The sequence below is a fragment of the Pangasianodon hypophthalmus genome, chromosome 25, assembly GCF_027358585.1.
Source record: "Pangasianodon hypophthalmus isolate fPanHyp1 chromosome 25, fPanHyp1.pri, whole genome shotgun sequence".
In the NCBI taxonomy this organism is placed as follows: domain Eukaryota; kingdom Metazoa; phylum Chordata; class Actinopteri; order Siluriformes; family Pangasiidae; genus Pangasianodon; species Pangasianodon hypophthalmus.
This window is the reverse complement of record NC_069734.1, coordinates 8,385,245-8,406,596: the sequence shown is the minus strand read 5'-3', so window position 1 is coordinate 8,406,596 and position 21,352 is coordinate 8,385,245. Positions and strand designations below refer to the sequence as shown.

General features: G+C 38.2%; 1 long non-coding RNA gene across 1 annotated transcript; it reads right to left on the bottom strand.

Annotated features, from left to right (window-relative positions):
* Positions 1-1,224: 1,224 nt before the first annotated feature.
* Positions 1,225-21,307, bottom strand: LOC113540979 (uncharacterized). The gene is made up of 3 exons (XR_003404135.3): positions 21,172-21,307; positions 13,953-14,024; positions 1,225-3,157 (listed from the first exon to the last, which is right to left on the bottom strand). It is a non-coding gene; the product is annotated as an uncharacterized LOC113540979 (long non-coding RNA).
* Positions 21,308-21,352: the final 45 nt, after the last annotated feature.

Here is a 21,352-nt window from a genome sequence, read left to right as displayed (position 1 = left end):
CACTGATCCCTTTTCTAAAAGCCCTGGCTCTGCTGTGATCAGACTAACTGCTGCGTAGCTTCGTTTCTACACTCGGCCTTTATGATGTAGAATAGGAAGGCCCGAGAGGATCAGATCTAACTGGGCTGGTCATTTGGTATTCTGTACAACATGAGGATGAATGAAATAGGTTCATGTCTAAAGTACGGACAACAAACTCTTCATGGAAGACAGTGTTACCTTTTTTTTTTTTTTTACACATATTGTATTTTTGTGCAAATGTATTTGGTTCTCGGGTGGCTTGATACTTGTAAATACAAATACATCTTCTCATTTTTGTCTAAAGAATGTATGTGCATGCTGTGTTCAACATATGCTGTTCATCAACTTTGGACTTTGAGCACCAGGCCACATCACACCACCCCGTCGTTGATTATTTTCCTACTACAGCAGGTCAGTGAGACATCTGTTGGTAAGTAGTGAACACAACATGAGGTTTAATCTGGGGCCGGTTTGGTGGCAAACTGCTTTAAAATGGATTTTTCAATGCAACTGATGTTAGCATGTCCTAAATAAACAATGCCACAACAACTCTATAAAAGTTCATTTCATAACAATGTTGTAATATTTTATTTTAAAGAGGACAATACACAAGCAATATTGGATTCATATGCTTTAATTATAAAAGTTCAGAATACAAAACATGTGTAAATAAATAAAGAAAAGAAAAAGTGGACTGTAGGGGAAAGCTCGTAACTCTGAAGTGCTGTGTGTTTGACAGACAGGCCAAAGCCTCAGCCTCATGAAAACATAAGCTGCTCAAGCGGTTCTTTATGATGATGAAAACCATATGGATGTAAGTTACACAGCTTAAATAAGCATTTGCACAACTTGCTGGCCAACTCTGCACACCCGGCTGACTAAGAAAATAATTAGGATTTGTGAGTGGGGGCAAAGAACAGAGTCTAATACCCGTCCAGCACACACCTACATCCACACACATACACAAACATACACACACACTTGTGTTTCAACATTTCATAACCCTTAAATCCAGAAGAACACATGCAACTAGTGACACCACAACGAAAACTATTAAACTTTGACAGTAGGGTGTTAATGTCAGGTTTCTGTACAGTCTAGCAATAAATGTTATATATATATTGTGCTTTTTGTAGCACCACAAAGCTGTAAGCATGTGTTAATCCAGCAGGATGATATTTTACAGTCATAAAGCCAGCAATGTTGTTTTTTTTTTTTAAAGCATGAGCTGGTGTGGATGGAAATGCATTTGATGTGCCACCCACATCCTGTTCTTTCCTGATCTCCTGCATTCTCATCCACACTCACAGTTATTTACTCAGCCCTCTTCATTCCTCCATTTCATTCCCTTTCTTACTTTGTTTCATTTTCATTTCCTCGTTTGCCCTTTCTCTCTCTCTCTATCTCTCTCTCTGTCTCTCTCACTCACTCTCTTTCTCTACTTTTTGTTCCTTCTGTAAATATTTCATTTGCTCGTCTGCACATGTTCATATTGTGACGTGTCATTTAGCTCGAGCAAACTGGAGCAGGCCACACTTTCAGCTTTGCTGAAGAGTGAGAGAGCCGATAGAGGGATGTAACCGTGATGGGATGTGAAAAGGTGTAGACGACAGGAGCTGATACCTAAATGTGCTTCCTGTGTTCTGCCTACCCGGTGCTGTCAAAGCCCACTTCAGGCTAGGCAGCCCTCTGATGGTGGATGTGTGTACGTCATGGTGATGAGATGGTGATCATGATGGGTGTGGGTGTGTGTGCATGAAAGAAAAAGAAGAAGAAAGACACAGAGATGGGAGATGAGTGGGACTTCGACTGTTCAACAATAGGAATGTGTTGTCTCAGACACACTCAGACAGACAACATGTCTGCTGTTGTGTACATGATCTGTTGTCTACGCTGTGTCTAATATTTGTGTGTATAAAGTTAACTCACTATACTGTTTATGTATGCTTTTATATCTGTCACCTGAATCAGCTGTATAAACATAAATGTCTAAAAATATAAGAGGATGAGTGTGAAAGTATAAAAGAACTAGATTAAGAACAGCTGTATAGTATGTGAGTGTGAAAAGGATGTGTATATAAGGGAATGTACAATCATTTTAAATTGTTAAGGGGGAGATTTAAATAATAAGTGAAGGATTATGTTGTAGTGAGTGGCAAAATTCTGACTTATGCACATTACAACTGGTGTCTGTCTAGCAGTGAACATACACAAGGGTTGGTATACATCCTTCCAGCTATCATAAATTCCCCACAAAAACATGATAAAGCCTTTTTTGCATCAGCTGTATGATTATAAAGCTAATTTTCTGCTGCTGGTTAAAAGCCAAGTTGTTTAAAAATAAGAAATTTACTTATTTGCTGTTTGGTAACCAGCCTAACTAAGCAACTAGCTATCAAATATGTATATATTTATTTGAAATCTATACTTTTATAGCTGGTGTGTGTGTGCTAGTCTTATTATAGACAGGCACACCTTTATTCAATTATTTATTGGGTGGCCCAGCGGGTTGTGTTGCCGCCTCACAGCTCCAGCCTCCTTGATTCGATCCTGAGCTTGAATTATTGTCCGTTTGGAGATTCATGTTCTCCCTTGTCCATGTGGGTTTCCTTCATGTTCGTCAGTTTCTTCCCACCTCCCAGAAACATGCCAACAGGTGGATTGGCTACTCTAAATTGTCGCTAGATGTGAATGTGTGTGTGCATTGTGCCCTGATTTCCAATCCAAGGTGTATTAACACCTCATGCCCAGTTTTCCCAGAATGGACTCTGGGTCCAGTACAACCCTGACCAGGATTAAGTGGTTACTAAAGATGAATGAGTGAATAATTATTTATTATTTTTTAATTCAGCATCAGCTAAATAAAATACTTTTGTGAAAGAAGTTTTAAGATCCACCCCTCTTCTTATGTCATCCACATACATTTAAATAGAATAGAAAATGAACCAGACTGAACAATTTGATTTCAATTCTGGAAATGGACTAACAGGCCAGAACATGCCAAAAGTATGTGAACATGAGTGTACATAAAAGTGTATGAGTACAGGAGTGTGTATTTGATATTGTGGGTGCTGACCTTTCATCCACAACCTCTTGTAGATCATTGATCAGTAATCTTCATTCAGGAACTTTATACCTTGTGAAAAGGGAAAAAAGAAAGGGAAACAAAGATATCACACAGTTTATGATTATTCTTTGTAGTAAAAAAAGATAACACATTTGATTAATCGTACACAAACTCCCTTTTATCAGACAATATATATTTAAACTCTTTCTCTTGCTGTCTTTATGTGTTTTCTAAGTAAAGCCCCCCCATTGCTTTCTCTGTAATCAACACTAAAGTAGCGCGAGAGGCGTAATGTTGAAGACCAGTAGAGTCGTGTTGGTCTGCTGAGGCTGCGAGGTGCTACTTTCTCACCTGTTTTAAAAATAGAGACAAAGAGGTCGCAAAGCTGAATTAATCATATGATTATAGTGTCCACTTAATATTGGTTTCCATGGCACCGGCTGAGCAAAGATTACCATCTGAGCTGAAGCAGTGATTGGCATTACATCGTCTGCCTTTATTTTTGCTCACTGGCTGAATACTGGCGAATCATAATTACACATTAGGCTATTACGAATCATTCAAGGGTTGGTTAATTAAGCTAGTTGTCCTTCATCGTTGTTGTATAAATGACTAGATACAAAAAAGTATGTGCATGGATGAGTGTGTGTGTGCGTGTGTGTGTGTGGTTGTGTGGTTAGGAGGTCATTATCCATTTAAGTCCAGAGAAAAAGGAGTATCTGCTGAGAGAGAGGTGACCAGGCGGCATCTTAAAATGCTTTTCAACCTTTTAATGCATCTCTCGGCCAAAGTGTTCAATTAGGACTAAAATGTCAAAAAAACATTCATAGGCAGGTATGGACGATGGACGAGATTTGAAAAGCAAAGACATCAGTTCATTTTTAGGGCAAACATGAAAAGCAAGAGATATACACTTTGCAGCACAAAAGTCTTTCTGATATTTGTGAGCTTTCAGTTTTGAAAAGTGACCTGATGGAAATTTAAAGCACAACTAAAATGTGTTAGTACTAACCTGAGCCAAAGGCCAAGCATACATGCATTTATTTATTTATTTATTTATTTATTTATTATTTTATTTATTTAGTGTACTTGCTTGCTTGTTTGTTTGTTTCTGTGAAGCTTTTTTCTGTGAACCAAGCTACTCTCATAGACCACACAATGCTACAGTGTAGGATTTAGGCAAGAAAACATGTATTTAATAACAATATATAAAGCACTCACATATTAATTATTAATTATTACTAAGCTCATATATATATATATATATATATATATATATATATATATATATATATAGATAGATAGATAGATAGATAGATAGACAGATAGATAGATAACTGCTGTACTTTCTACGACTGCCATTGGTGCATGCATTTGCAATGATAGGAAAATTAAAAAAAAAAAAAAAAAGTTGTTGAGTCACTAATACATGCCGCCATTGTCTCTCACTTTGGGGAGTTGTTAAAATGTGCATTATGCGCTGCGCTTACACACACCCTCTCACTCCCTCTCTCCATCTCACTTTGTGTCTTTCTTTCTCTCAGCATGAGATCTTTGTCCTGTTTTGCAGCTGGGTCTCTGACCCTCTGCGTTTGAGCACGTAACCTCTGACCCCAATATTTCCGCTTTAAAAGAGCAAGTCCCTCTATTCCTTCTGTCCTGCCAGCATTCTGCCATTGCGCTCAGAAAAAGCTGAGTGGATTTAGCTTGGAGAGTTTAGGTTATCTCAGAGTCTTGATGTCTTGTTGGTCCTCCCTGCTACGACTAAAGGAAGAGCTCTGTGTAAATCCTCTCAAAGCCAGACTGGAGAAGAGGAGGCGAGAGAACACTGCGAGGTCAGCTTATCAGCTCATGCACTCCAAAGCACTTCCTAATTCTAAAGGGAAAACTCCTTTAGATCTATGGATGGACACACAGGTTATGAGGGTAACTGTTTCAAAAAGCGCCGTACATGAGGACGAACCTGCATATATAATGAGAAACAGGTTCACAGTGACAATAAGCAGTAGGCTAAAATCACAATACAGTACAACTGCAGTCATCATTGCAATATCACTGTTTTTATGTGTAACTAAATGGTTCTTAGCATGAAAAAATATAGCATTATGTATTTTTGCCATAGTTACACACATTATATAACTAGCTAACATGATGTGCCTCTATACTGTGTAACAAGTCACTTAGCACTAGCTTATTTGATATCCATCACTGGAAAGCTAACCTGCATGGTTTGCAAGGTCAATTCAAGGTCAAATTCATGGAAATAGCAAAAGAATTATTAGTCTGCCTTAACCAAGTATCAGTTCCTGCGATCATTAAACCCCAATCCTAACACAATGGCTACAGTACAGGTTGTATATATTACCTCCAAATAAGCGCACTAAAGCAATTAGCCTATCTACCACATTGTTTTGCTCCACTGAAAGGAAGCATTAATGGTTCATGATCTTGTGTTTTGGTTTTGGTTTGTAAAGTGCCAGACCATGTGCTAACTTGGGCAAACTAACTAAGGAGCAAAACACGACGAGGTGTGCTATTATAGAAAAATAATCAACGATGAGGTGGTATTATGCGTTACCACAGTCGCCACATCAGAGCTGATCATTTTCCAATAACAGCACTTCCTCATCACCACAGCAATTTCTAACACTAACAGGTTTTAATAAATCAAAAAAATGACATCATACTTTTCATCCCTTTAGGGTTACATTTAACATCTGTGAACCAAGTAAGTTCCTGTAAGACCACTTATGTTATAACTGCTATAAACAGCTTTTATCTTTATGCCTTTCCTTTTTCTCTTGAAGTTAACAAGACAAAAAAGCAGCTTGCTATGTTACACAGAAAATGCTAAAAATGGAGACAATTACAAACATTTTAATGTAGAGCATCAAACATGCAAATCCCTGTGTACGTTGTTACTATAGAAACAATTAGATATTACTGTCTAAGCTGCTGTTATAGAAAGTTATACTTTAAATAAAGTTACTATAACCTTGTATATGTGCTTTTGAAAGAGATCAAATTGTGGCTATGAATTGCAGCTTCAAACGTATCAGTAATAAATGTAATGCATATAGTAGCAGGTTTTGAAAGGTAGTATAAGCCTCGTTGTCTGGTATATGTTTCTTCCTGTTGGCCTTTAGTGTGGCGTGAGGTAAGATGTATAACAGTGTTGATGAAGTCTGGCAGGAAGCAGAAAGCCACTACTGCTCCAGTGTCACCTCTGCTAGCATCTCTTTTTAGCTGCAGGGATGCTAATCACTGGCCTGTAAAGGAGAATGCTAGGCTACAGGGAGCATATTTACCCACTCAGTACAAACCCATAAACGCAGAACATGTGCTAGCCATGGAGCACCATGTGATACCACATACTAGTGTGTGTGTGTGTGTGTGTGTGGGAGTTCCTGATTTATCAGTCATTAGATTCGGGTCTGTCATTTTAACTCGGCCATGACGCTCATTTGTACAACGTGCTTGAGCGAGCTTTCCCTGCTAAACATCTCAGGCATGAGACAGGCTAGACGGGGGTTAACTGCAAACACATGACCACTGTCATACGACCTCATTTTAAGGTAAGGGAACGTTTCTGTAGCTCTTTCTTTCCCCTTCTTTCCATTTCACAGCCTGTGACCACTGCCTCTAGTTACTGTCTCTCTGTGTCTGTGTCTCTGTCTCTTATTACCGCCATCTCTTGAAGTGTGTGTGTGTGTGCCTGTGTGTGTAGTGTGCGCGCTGCTGCTCCGAGTGGAGAGGGAATAGTGAAGGCCGAGGATGTCAGCGCAAGATAAACACCAGCACAGTCAAGTGGCTTTGAGAGAGAGAAAAAGAGATAGAGATAGGCTGATTCTATGAGCTGGCTCCCTTTCCTCAGTTGAGTGTAGTACGAGGAGTTGAGTGTAGTATGAGGAGTTGAGTGTAGTACGAGGAGTTGAGTGTATTACGAGGAGTTGAGTGTAGTACGAGGAGTTGAGTGTAGTACACAAGCTGTGTGGGCAGCTCACTTGTTCAGTACGCCCTCTGTACACACTTTGATTTTCTCAACGCTGCCTTTTCTCTTTGACCAGACAATTCTGCTCATCAGCACTCCCTCCCCCTCAAAAGCACCTTCTGTTTTGTAATCCACGTCAATTCTGGTTTGTGCCTTCTTCTCAGAAACCTTTAGAAGATCAGAAAAAGCTCTTCGGAGGGGAGAGTGAGGCTGTCGGGAAAAGGCACTTTACCAAAAAAGTACATCTACACGGAGATACTAGCATTTATAATGGATGGGGCCTTTGACTTGATGAATGCATTTAATTCAATTTAATTGTAGTTATATAGCACTTTTTACAATAGACTTTGTCACAAAGCAGGACATGAGCAAGCCGGAGGCACCAGTGGCAAAGAAACACTTCCTGAGATGACCTGATGATTTAGGAAGAGGTTGTCCTATTGTTGCTACAAGTAATGAAGCTATCAGATTAACTCCATTTCCTAGTACCAGGGCTGTACAAGTAGCTTTTAACACACGCAAAACTTTTTATCAGCCGAGTATCAACGTAGCAAATGCTATATTATTTCCTCAAATTTTTGTTAAACGTGTTTGGTAGTAAAATGGTTGCAATCTTTTCCGATATCAGAGCTCTCAATATGGGCTGAAACCTGAAACTTATCCCATACTGACTTCCTCACAATAACTGAGCTGAGTCTCTGCACATTTCTGCCATGTTATGAGCGACGTATGAGGTGTTGTGTCTTATGTTCATGTTTTGTCTGTTATTAAATATCACATGATTTCACTGCTTTAAATACTTCAGTGGATCTAATCAGAAGATTTGCCAAGATACAAAAATACGATTCAGGATTTCCAGGCATTATCAGTATCAAGAGCAATACTGCATGCCTATTACTCATGTAGCTTCTTTTAATTATTATGTAAGGAATAAGAATTGCTCTTATAGGAAAATAATCAATGACAATTGGCCAATTAATATGGGCCATTACCACCCTGGATGTGATTATTTTCCTATAACAGCATTTCCTAAAGGGATTTATTCCTTTTATATCACAGCAATTTGCCAATTATTACAATTTTTAATTTATTAATGAACAACATGCCATGCTTTTGACTGATTAATATCAATATTATGAAACATCCTTAAGACTTAAGTATTAAAACTTAAGTTATAACCCTCACCAACCTCTCTATTTTTCTCTCTTGTGACATTATTAAGGCAAAAAAAGCACAGCTTGTCATGGTACCAAAAAAAACACAAAAAGGCTAACCCATCTGTCCTGATGATTCCTGTTGCATAAAACCTATTGACCGTTAGCGCTGACACTGGAGACTCCTTCCATAAGTGGTGAATAAACATCTCCTTACAGAATTATATATTTTAATTGTCCACCATACAGGTCCTGTGAATTAGCTGCTACTATAGAAATGAAAATGTTATTAGAACAAACACATTATCATAAAACTGTGATCTGAAGTACAACTGGAAATCCTGCAGAGCCACTGTTATTGAAAATGACTCAACACCTACTGGCCAATCAGAATTGAGAATTCAGCAGTGCTGTGGTATAAATGTAATTAGCAGAAGATCTAAGCAGAAGATTAGCTGTGACGCTAATCGCTGATGTAATTCTGTGAGTTAAGATCTCAGTGCTATAGCTACCTACATTTCTCTAAATATTAGCTTTAATCTTAAATCTTGTTAATGTACTAGAGTAGCCTAACCTGTAAGTTATCGAACTATCATTTTAAGGTATGTTACCTAACGCTGCATACATGACTCTTTATCGTATTCCTCAGACGTGGGGAAAGTGTGGTGCCATTTTATTTGAACAGACATTAAAACACACTTTCATCTCTTACTATGTGTTGTTTACTTCCTGCCACCCTGTTTGATGGAAAGCCTGTTTCGAGCAGTTCTGAGAAAGCACTTCTGACTAAACCAGGCCACATCTCATACTCTCTAGGTTCTTTGAAAAGGTTTTCCTGTTTGACTCAATATTATGTACATTGTGAGCATGATAATCTCTTTTGCTCTTCTTAAATAATAGTCTGCATACATATACGCATATCTAACATAGCTTTTCTACCACTTCTACTTTTTCTTGCACTTTTTCATTTTCTCTCCCTATAAGAGGTTAAAACATCTGTTTGTGAGAGAGGAGGTCTGATGACTAAAGTGTGTGTGTGTGTAAGCATTATTTTCCTCTGAGCCTGTGTGTATGCGTGATGAGGAAGGAGGGCTGACAGAGAGAGGCCATATCAGTGCCGTATCACACCTAATTAATAAAGCCGGTCCGTGCTAATTAAAAAAGTGTGATTAATGCCACTGCCAGGATTTCATGGCACACTGTGGTGTCGTTTTGAGTCACAGATCTACTGCCACTTAGAGTAAGAACACAAGCACATACACATAAACACACACACACACACACACACACACACCGCTGTCATGAATATGAGAGAGAAGTACAGTTTAAAGAAGTGAAAAATTAAAATTAAAATAGAATATTTTTTTGAAAAGGAGAAGCAGCACAGCATTCACTGATTTTCATGTCACAACATCCTTCAGAGAAATAAACCAAAAACCTCAATCAGGGTCTTAAAATACACTAAGGTACCAAGACAAAATTAAAACTCTGCTTAAGAAATACAGCTCATTTCTCAGAATAATTACAATCATCTATTCTATTCTATTCTATTCTATTCTATTCTACATTATTCCTGACCAAGCTGGGATATGCGAGGAAAAGATTTTCGCTGTACTGTATTTGTATATCTGACAAAAATTGTCTTTCTATTCTATTCCATTCTAGTTTAGTCTAGTCCAGTCTATTCTATCTACTATATTCAGCTTCCAAACCAGCTGCAATATGCAATGAAAACTATTTCATGGCACTGTACTTGTATATGGGACAATAAAAGCTATCATTCTTTTCTATTCTATTCAAATGGATTCTATTCATTTCTATCCTATTCAGTTCTATTCTAGTCTACCCACTATATCCAGCTTCCTAACAAGCTGCAATATGTGACTAAGTCTTTCTCTGTCCCATTTCTATTCCAATTTTATTCTATTCAGATGGATTTTCTTCAACCCGAACTCCAAGCAAATATTCTATTCTATTCTATTCTATTCTGTTCTATTCTATTCTATATCTTACCACTCTATTATATATCTTATGTTCCATGATATTCTGCATGTGTTCTATCCTACTTTTCACTATCCTGCTCTATCAGTTTGTATTCTATTATATTCGATTCTACTTTATCCATTTCTATCCATTGGTATTCTATCCATTTCTGTTCTACTATGTTTCTCTTTTTTTGGCTGAGATTATTATATTTTATATATTGTACACCTAGAACATCTCACATTTAATGGTCAGTATTTCCCCTGGGCATCTGCATCTCATAGGCAGCTTGCATTATTAAAAGAGCTAAAACAGGGCTGCGGCCATTAGTTAGTGTGTTAGGATCTGTGCACTGGGCAGTGTTTGTCTGTTTCTCATTGGGGTAAACATTTGTTCCAGTTGTAGATGGTGTGCAGCAGGAACATGAATCAGGGACGAGGAGCGGAAAGCACTGTGACAGCTGCAGCTCATTACCGCCACTATTACTGATCTAGGGGACTGCTGGGGGAAATTCCTCCTTCCAAGGAAAGCGTTCCTGTTTACCATACAGCACTGCAGATCAGGAGCTGCACACACAGATGCACAAGCACACATACACAAGCACACACATGCCTAGGTTTGGCTGAATTTTTTTTTAATGTCCTACCATATGTGAGCATTTGCCTTCAGTGCTTAAACACTAACTTGCCTCCGCACTTTCGGTTTACATTAACACACACTCTGTCAGAGTACAGAGTACAACATTTCCACCTAGCTTTCTTCCTTTTATTATTACACACACACACACACACACAGACACACACACATGCTCCTTCAATCAGGCACATCTGACTCAGCCTTGCTGCTTTACGTCATTTGGCCCAATCAGGCAGACTTACACCGGCCCATTAAAGTGGAAGTCTTTCTGTTTTTCTTGGTCACTTTTTTACAGGTCAAGTAAACACAATTATTTTTGTAATGATTCTGTCATATCAGCCCTCTTCCTGTAATAACCACTACTCATTCTTCAAATATCTCCATTCTATTGACATTTTAGCTCACTTATATTTATGTTTGAAAAATGACTGTGCACAAAGCAGTAAGAAGTGCTAACGTCCTGGAGTAAGGTTCCCAAAAGATTCATAACATTAATTACTTTGTTAACTTCATCTTAAGAATGTACTTTAATTAACAAGTGTTTCTCGAAACCCTTCTAAACTAAAGTAGTACATAAATTGTTTGTAAATTAAAAAGTAACTCGATCCATTAGTAATTTTAATTTTGAATGCTGTTCTGGATCAAAAAGAAGACAAAGACAAATGCTGTTAATTTTGGTAAATAAAAAAACATTCTCACTGATCTATTTGCCTAAAATTTATTATTATTTCTACTACAATTGTTGTTGTTGTTGTTGTTTTGTGCTCGTTTTGTAGTTTTAGAGTCGGTATGCATTTTAGTTCACTCTTTACCAAAGGAAAATAATTAACTCGAATTATTAGGTCAGTCTGTAATCCAGTCACCACATTACGACTTTACCAATTTATGTTGAGCATTCAAATATGAGAATAAAGATGATGATGATGCACCAAGTGGAGCAGTTTGTCCTAATGCTGTGGTGTGATCAAATATAAACCCACTAAACCATCTCAGTAATGGGAAGCAGTGGCATGCCCAGCTTATTAGTCTTATATAACCTAAAATATGACATTGATGCAATCAATGAAATGTAAATTCAACCTGGGTTACAGATAATTCATTAAGTCTCCATGATTTGTAAGGAATGGTATATCTCTAAGAAATATCATTAGATGTCAGGGTTGGGGAGGCAGTTGGGGTGGCAGGGTTGTTTCAAGGGTAGCAATTGTCACCCAGTGCCAACCATGAGGCCATACCCCTGATAGCATGCTTAAAGAGATAAACAGGGCATCTAGGGGGGAAATAATGTCCCTACTTGGTTGGGTACAGGATAAAACCACAGAACTTCTGCCCTGCTGAATTCAGTGGTACAGTACTACTCTGCCATGTGCACAGCTACATAAAAATTTCAATCAGAATATGGGATAGCTTGCATAAAGCAAAAAAAGCCTATATGCACCTCTTGAATCCTATCTACAGGTTCCAGAAAGAATTCTCAATGTCAATCTGTAGGTGTGACCACCAAAGACTTTTTATAGACATTGTGGCTAAGTGGTCAGGGAGTACTCCTGAGACTTTTATTTGGACCAACTGCAATTTTCCAGAGAGTAGAGAATGCGGACTTGGCTACAGCGTAAAAGTGGATTTCCTGCACATGTCTATTTGCTACTAACTTTTTGCTCACCCACAGCCCATAGCTGATGAACATTTTACCTCAGGGCTCAAAGCAAGGTGAATACGCATATTGGATGGGATTTTAAATGGGATTTAGAAGAACACCAGAGAAGGGAAACTAAAACACCTGTCTAATGATTAATGTGGAAGTCCAGGAGGATGAGGAGAGAAACGGAAGAGCGGAATATTGCATTTCCTGGTGAGGAAAAGAGGAACAACACCAAGCTAAAGCGGGTGCTGAACTGAGGAGTATACGAGAAGCTCATTGCTCATTTTTGTTAAACACTATCATAAAATGCTCTGTGAAAAAAAAAGTAAAGCAAGAATATCCAGATGTACAAAGTCTAATTTGACTAACAGTGTAAAAAAAAGTGCAACAAAATATAAGTGAATAGAAGGTAATATTTTACACTCTCTTCATTCATCGGGCAAGTTGGAACCAGAATTAAAGATCTTACATACTGTGCCTCTAAAAGTGAACTGCTTTTAATATTAATCTTAATCTTAATATTAATTTTCTTCATATCTCCCCTCTCACTGTTGAATTTCCTTTTTCTATTAGCACCATGTATTTTTTGGGGAAATCATTGCTTGTTTGATGGTGAAATCTCCATAAACAAAAATGGATTTTCATCCCACTTTACTGTTTAGATGATAACATACCATGAGATTTAGAAAATAGTTTAAATTGTCCTGTCCCACCCTAAAACATAATAAAGTTAAAAAGTTGTAAATTGCTGATTATATGTATATCTATACACCAGTTAAGTGCATTATCTTTTGGTGTCCATTTACATTGTTTTGGTCACTGATCCATTTAATACCTGGGCTGTGAATCGATTGTTTACTCTCAACAACTTTTTGCCAGACTCCAGCTGAGTGGAGTCACAGAAATACCAGGAGATATGTAACAAAAGCTTTTGGGAAACACTTGCAAAACTGCTGCTAATTTGTTTTAAGATTCATCTTTTTTTGGGACACACACCCCGGTTTTACATCATCTGTTTCATTGTCGATAATCTGAATAGCCGAAACTAGAATCCTCCACCCTCAGGAAACAAGTGCTCCAAAAATAATACTGCCAGCTTAGTCTTATTACAGGTGCCTTCCAGTCACTCATTCCCTCTCAGTAACGGCACTATAAACATTTAAGCACATACGTCACTGATGTGTACTCTCCACTCTCGAGCCAGCAGTGGCACAGACGTGCAGGCCATGAGCCTGGGCCGATTGCATAGGGTTAATGTATTAATTTCTTGGCGGCCCTCCTGAAAAACATAAATCAAAAGCAGCCAAAACAGCACCTTGTGTTTTGAGGGGTCTCACCCTTTTTGACCTCTGCCAATTTTGATCTCATTTTGCTTTAACTTTGCAGATCAGACTTTAATTTTGAAGCTGGTCAGAGGGACAGTGATGAATAGGGTGCATCGCATGGAGCTTAAATTACCCTCTCCCTGGTGGTGAGGGATCAGGAGGTGCAGGCAGCAGCAGGAGGGGGTGAGGGTGGGCCTTCCATGACCTAGTAACAGACAGAGAAAGAGGGCTGGTCAGCACTTGCCCTCCCAACCCGGCAAGCTAGCACACCCAAAGAGAGAGACAGAACGAGAGAGAGAGAGAGAGAGAGAGAGAGTAGGTCTAATGAGCATATGGTAAAGTGAGGGACACACTTCACTGATGAGAGGCCAAAGAAAAGTTCGATCTCAGAGCCTGTGTGTTTCACATTAAACCACACTTTAGACTTCAGTATTCAACAAAAACTATGGGTTTTTAATGAGTATGTGTGCTTCAGTAAAGGCATAAGGCATGGGAGTTTGCTGAATGAATTATGCCTATTCCATTGTGTGGGTTCACTTTCATGAACATTATATCTGAGTTGGTATGATACAATACAGTGGTTATTAAAGTCACTATATTTTATTTCCAATATCCAATTAATTGCTTGACAGTGGGTTAGTAAACAACAGAAAAATGGTATAGAAGTGCCTACAGTTTTACCCTCAAGAAATCGAGAAATTCAGAATTTATAAATATAGAATATGGTAAAATGGCAGGCTGGTAATGCATAGCCTGTATTTGCATATTAGAACCTGATTGGCTCTTTACATTTTATGATGCAGTAAGACTTGCTTGTCCAATACAAACTTGATTTTCCAGGCAAATTTTCAGCTCCTCTGTTTTATAATTAGCAAAAGTGAATTGACCAACCAGACGAATCCCATTGAAAGATTTTATTCTTAAAAACAAGTGTTATGAGGATTAGGGTGACATTGAATTCTGTAAATGATGCTTCCATGCATTTCTTTCACATAATATGTATACTCATCTGTACTATTAATATTAATAATACCCATAATAATAATAATAATAATAATAACAATAATAATAATAATAATAGTAACAATAATAATAACAATAATAATAATAATAATTATTATTATTATTATTATAACATCATTAGTAGTAGTAGTAGTAGTAGTGTTTTTATTGCTGCTGTCGTTGTTGTTGTTGTTGTTGTAAGTATTGTTGTCACTGCCCTTGTTGCTGTTTTTCTTCTTCTTCTTCTTCTTATTATTATTATTATTATTAGCAGTAGTAGCAGCACTAGTAGTAGAGCAGTAGCAGCATTAGTATATTATGCTTGAGTGAAAATGCATGTAAAAATGCATCAGAGGCATTTGGGATGTGTGTAAAAGGAAGTATTTGCTGGAAGCAGATGAGTCAGTGAGTCAGTGTTTCCCCTCCTCTCCTGTGTGCGCCCCGCCGCTCGGCCTCCTTACACACGCCACTAGGATTAACTGTGCCGTGCAGACGTGCGGAGCGCGAGCGCGCCGCTTCTCCTCTCCGTCCCCGTCAAATCTCCCCGAGGTTCTCATGTTCTGTCTTTTTTCGTTTTCCCCAGTCCTCGTCTGCGTTTTCATTCCCCTTCTCCGGCTTGGGCAAGAAATTATACCGCACTTTCTCCTGCCTCTTCATACCGAACAGGGTTTCGCGCGCGGCGTTTGGCTCCCTCCGCGCGCGACGCACTAAACCCGGCTGATTCTCGGCGTGCATGGCGAGGAAACCTGCTGCTCTGTGGACGCCCATATAGATACTGTAGATCTACAGTAGAAAGTTATTAACATTTATGTTTTCAGCATGCACGTGTGTTCGAGCAGCTTTTATTACTACAGCGCTCCGTGCGCGTGCGGCCACACAGCATGGAATATATGAAGCATATAGCAGTTCCTGCACATGCAGCCAAAAAGCACTGCAGTCTCACTGTAAAAATCCTGCAAGTTCAACTAATCAACCAATCATTCAAAAATTAAACGTGTTATTAGGTTATTAGCATGCTGTGCACTACCTGCCAAACTGCCAATGTTTTTTTTTTAACAGCAAAACCTGCACTAGCCTTACTAACCCATGCATTTTATTTGATTGTTATTACAATTCTTATGATAATTTTATTTATTTAATTTTCATATGTAGTGCATAGACATAACTATAGCCCCGCCCTTATTCACGCGGACATAATAAAAACTAGCCTATTTGATTGGTCAAGGCTAATCAGCCGACCCCTGGTAATTTGCATACCCCCCCCCCCTTTTTTTAAATCGCCCTTCGCTGCCAGTCAACGTCCCTGCGCTCGTGACCAACAATCCCTCACGAATTTATTCGTCATTGAAGAGATTCGGATAGAACGCAAATTTGCTTTCATTTAACATGTATAACATGTATAATAATAACACACACACACACACATATATATATATATATATATATATATATATATATATATATGCAAGTGCGCGCGCGTGTTCTCCACCAGCCAGGAGCATCCATTATATAAACTATAAAATAGCAGGCCTACTGTAACTGTGTAATAGTCTGAGTGAACAAGCACCTCTCCTGCTTTTCTTCACACTTCACAAGTGTTAACGGTAGACCTGTGAACAGCATATGGACACCGAGCTGGTGGGCTGAAATGGTTATGGACTGAAACCTAGGTGATATTAATTAATCACGAGAAACAATTAAAGTATTTCTGGCTTGTTAAAGAGCAACAATACATATATATATATATATACATATATATATATATATATATATATATATATATATATATATATATATATATATATATATATATATATATGTATAGCCTACTATCCAGTAGAATAAAATATATGATTTACATTACATCTTAGTCTAATTCCATGATATCAACATTCAGAGCTTCACTTTGTGAGGATGGGTTTTGCATGGCTCGGGAGGATCACTGTGGAACAAACGGGGGACTTTCTGGAGCGAAAATAAAGTATTAATAAGTATTAATATAAGTATTAATAGTATTGACACATGACGTAATTTTATGAGTAAATAGCTCTGCACTGCTTATGGAGCAATCTCAGGCCTCAACATAGCCATCTCATTACAAATAAGTGTTTAAATGTACCTATTTTTATTTTCATCCTATATTCTACAGCTTATATATATATTATAATAATAATAATAATAATAATAATATGACCAGTGTCTCAGTTGCTAAAGTATTTTATGTGATTCGTCTCTCTCTCTTTCTCTCTCTCTCTCTATCACACACACACACACACACATACACACACACACACACACACACACACACCCTCACCTTGAAACACCTCAGCCTTTATAATTACTTAATTTAATAACTAAAAACGTAAAAGGGAAGAACAGGTGTTTTGGGGAATACAGAGTGAGAGAGAATTTGTTTCTTTTTTCTCTCTTTCTTTCTTTGCTCTCTGTTTCACACTCTTAATCGCACTTACCATTTTGGGGGGCGAATAATTGTTTAAGTGAACCACCCAGACCACTGTGAGTAAATTATTGAAACATGCAGCTAAGCTTTATGGACTTCAGCTGAATCTGCTGAACTTTTTTTTTTTTTTTATCTCTTATTCCCTTTTAAACGTTTAGAACAGAATCGTTTCACGCGCTTCCACAGTGATACAGAGGACGACATTTTTATTCTTCATTAATCAAGTGATTTTATTGACTAATCACGCTATTTTGCAACAAAGTATTCTAAAGATAAATAAAAAAGAAAAGAAAAAGAGAGAAGAATCTTTCCCTTTGGGCAGTGAGTAATCAAATTCAGCACGGAAGAGGACAGAAATAAATGAACAACAAAATAAAGTGTGCGGATTGTTCAGAGCTGCTTTATTAGCGGTGCGATTAATTAGTGTGTGTGTGTGTGTGTGTGTGAATATGGATCTGAGTGTTAGATTCACTTCTGCTGTTTCTTTTTCAGACCTTATCGGAATGGAAAACCCTGCAAAATAACATCATAACATTTCGCCTTACTTAATATACGACGTTAAAAAAAAAAAATCGAAAAATATAAATATATTAATAAGCAAGCAAGTAAATAAATAAATAAATAAATAATACATGTGTGTGTGTATATATATATATATATATATATATATATATATATATATATATATATATATATATATATACACACATATATGTCTGTGTGTGTGTGTGTGTGTGTGTGTATTAAAATAAGCTTGCCCTCTGCCAGTGCGTTTAAAGTGCAGTTTAGTGGCTTTAGTGAATTCGGTAAAATTCAGGGTAAAAACACGCTTAAATAAGTCCCTCCCTGGCTTCAGCTCGCTCCTGTAGCTGGACGTGGATCTCTGGGTGGATTAAATGCCGGGTTAGTGTACGCACAGGAGTTAATCCACTGCTCTCTTTTCTTTCCTCCACTGTTTATTTCCAGCTCCTCACAACCCTCATGTTCATTTGCTCCCGACTAAAATTATACTCTGAGGATTTATCTCCTACAGGAAACTTTTCCACCACGTCCACCAAATTTACTTATTTGGACTGAAAGAGCAACAAAATTGTCACAACATATTACAATAAAAAACAGAATGACAGAAAGCCAATAGCTACTTCATTCATGTCATGCGTTATTACATGTAACCGTATAATAACCCAAATTCATTTCAGTTCATCTGACTTTATCAGCTGCTTATTCATTTTAATAGTTTTAGGCTACACAAGACAAACCTCAAATCGCCTCAAATCTGACTGCAGTTATGTACCTAAAACACATAAAAAACATGTTTATCTCATCTCTAAAAACTACATTATTTCATTATTTAGTTATTACATTGTCATATGACAAAGAATAGTAAAATGATCACCTCAAGAGAGTAATGGATTTTTCCTCCCAAATGAATCTTGTTGAATTCAGTTACACACTTTACACACTTGAATCACTCAGATACTTTAAGGCCTTGAATCCTCATTAGGCTTTCTCCATGCATCAGAATGGGTTGTGACTGTACTGAAGTGCTGAAACTACAGTACGTACAGTAAACACATTTAAGGCCCAGGTGTAACTTTTTGTACATACGAATACATATGAGTCACACATTTAGTTCTCTGTGTGTTAAATAAATAAAATAAAGAATAAAAAGGGCTGTTGAGTAGAGGTTTACTGTTCCATTCTCAAAACTGTACTAAAGCCATGGATCAGAAATATATTAAAACATTATATATTAAAACATCTGCTTTAAATGTGTCTGCTTTTATTAAATGCATACTTTATAAAATATTCTGTAGAAATTAAGATATATAAATGCTCATATTAAACTTACATTTTCTAACGCAGAAGGGAGCAAACAGTGCTCACATAATCTCGCCTTCTCTTGGTATATACACACACACACACACACACACACACCTACTACTACTGCAACTTCTACTACCACTACGACTACACACCAAGTACATTCCTTATGTATATATATATATATGTAAACTGCAAAAGCCCTTCAGTAGGTCATAAGGTCAATGATGCCCTTTAGTTCTATGACTTTTATAAACAGTAGATTCCTTACTTCTTTTTTATTTATTTAAGCATATAGCTTGTTTTTTGGACAGAATAGGCCATGAAACGGCCAGTAGCATGCAGAGATATGTATTAATTATGTATTAATTAGGGTAATATTTCACTATTAGTCAGGAGTGTTCCAGATACGAATATTGTATATGTGAGATTTAAAATTAATTAATTAAATTAATAAATAAATAAATAAGCCGGGCCTCAGATCAGCAGTGGGATTGACGATTAGTGTTAGCATTTCTCTCTCTCTCACTCTCTCTCTCTCACTCTCTCTCTCTCTTTCTCTTTCCCTCTGTCTCCCTCTCTTTTTTTTCTTATTTTGAATTTGAAAATAAGCTAGTATGATGCTCGAAGCTTCACACGTACTCGCGTTCAGAGGAGGCTCAACATCCAAACACAGCTATAACATGAACTAATTATCTTTACTAAAACACTGAAAACACACACACACACACACACACACACGCAGACTTTTCGGAATGATCTGAGATGAAATGTTCAGCATTATGAAGTTAGAATACACTTCTCTGCAAAAGGAAGAAGGGAATAAAGAAGGATGATAAGAGAGGACCGCATACACAGCACACATATTTTTCTTTCTTTCTCTTTCTTTCTTTCTTTCTTTCTTTCTACTTAAAGATCAAGTGTGTGCTAGGAGAGTAAAGTGTGTAGACTCAGTTGCAGTAAAGCAGGGCTTCAGTTGGCTCAAGCTGCTTGTTATCAGCACTGAAATCACGACCACAGGCAGGAAGAGAAACAGTTTGCACTGCTGAACAAACCTCGCTTAACTCTTAGTGCTGAATTAACTCTTGCAAAACGCAGACGTCTCTTACAGCCTTACAGACTGCACTTGCGTCCATCTCCTGCTCTCTGAACTGATGACTGTACAGTAATCTGTTAGCTTCAGTACCCCTAGCCTATTCTATATTAAATGGTAGGCTGTGATTAAAGATTTTTCCCCTTCTCTTTGTTTATGTGAACTCTTCCTGGACTGAGTCCTAATTATCCAGTGACAGTTGGAAGTAAAACTCTAAGCGACTACGTGCGCAGACACTTTGGCTGCGTCTCAAACCGCACACCCAGACTCCTATCGCACTAAACAGTGCGTCAAAACAGACCGCCGACCCGGTTACCCAGGCAACCTGTAAGGTTCCGTCCAAACCCGCACACTACCGTGCTTAATAGTGTACCACGATAATGCGTCACCTTTAGTACTCTTTTGATAGTACACACTTCAGTGTAGTGTGTTAGGATGCGGTTTGAGACGCAGCTCCTGGAAGAGCGGTCTTCTTCTGAAGAAGAAAGAAAGAAAGAAAAAAAAAACATGATGAAGAAGAAGAAGAAGAAGAAGCTCACAGACGTGTGTGTGTGTGCGTGTGTGTGTGTGCGCGCGCGCGCGCGTGTGTGTGTGTGTGTGTGTGACACTGACGGACGCGCCAATCGCTTTAGACGGACAGATGCTTGGGCGGATCTAATCGAAGGGCACGCGCGCAGCCACGGTCGGGCACGAGCGTCCCGAATCAGCGACACGCCGCTCGTTCACACTCGGCTCTCCCGCGCGGACGGAGCGGACACTTCTGAGTCTCATCTAACGCCGCCAGACTTCCCCTGGCTGCTTTTCCAAGGTCTTGATTACTCTTTTTTTGCCTTTTATTCCGACCGTGTATTGTCCTGATTGAAAGGAGAAAAGAAAGAGAGAGAGAGAAAAAAAAAGAACGGCCGAAGACGCAGACGCAGACGCAGGCACGTGCGCGTAGAAAGAAGGAGAAGCAGAAATTTGACAACTCACCCTTCTGCATATTAGAAACAATTTGCGAGTGTGTGTCCCTCCATAGCACGGTTCTTTCTTCCAGTGAGGACAGCTCTGATCTGAAAGATAATCTGAAAACGGACAAACTTATCCAGCAGAAGAGCTGACAGCGCTACTCTAACTTTCTCCTGCAGAAAATAACATCCTGCCAAAACATCTG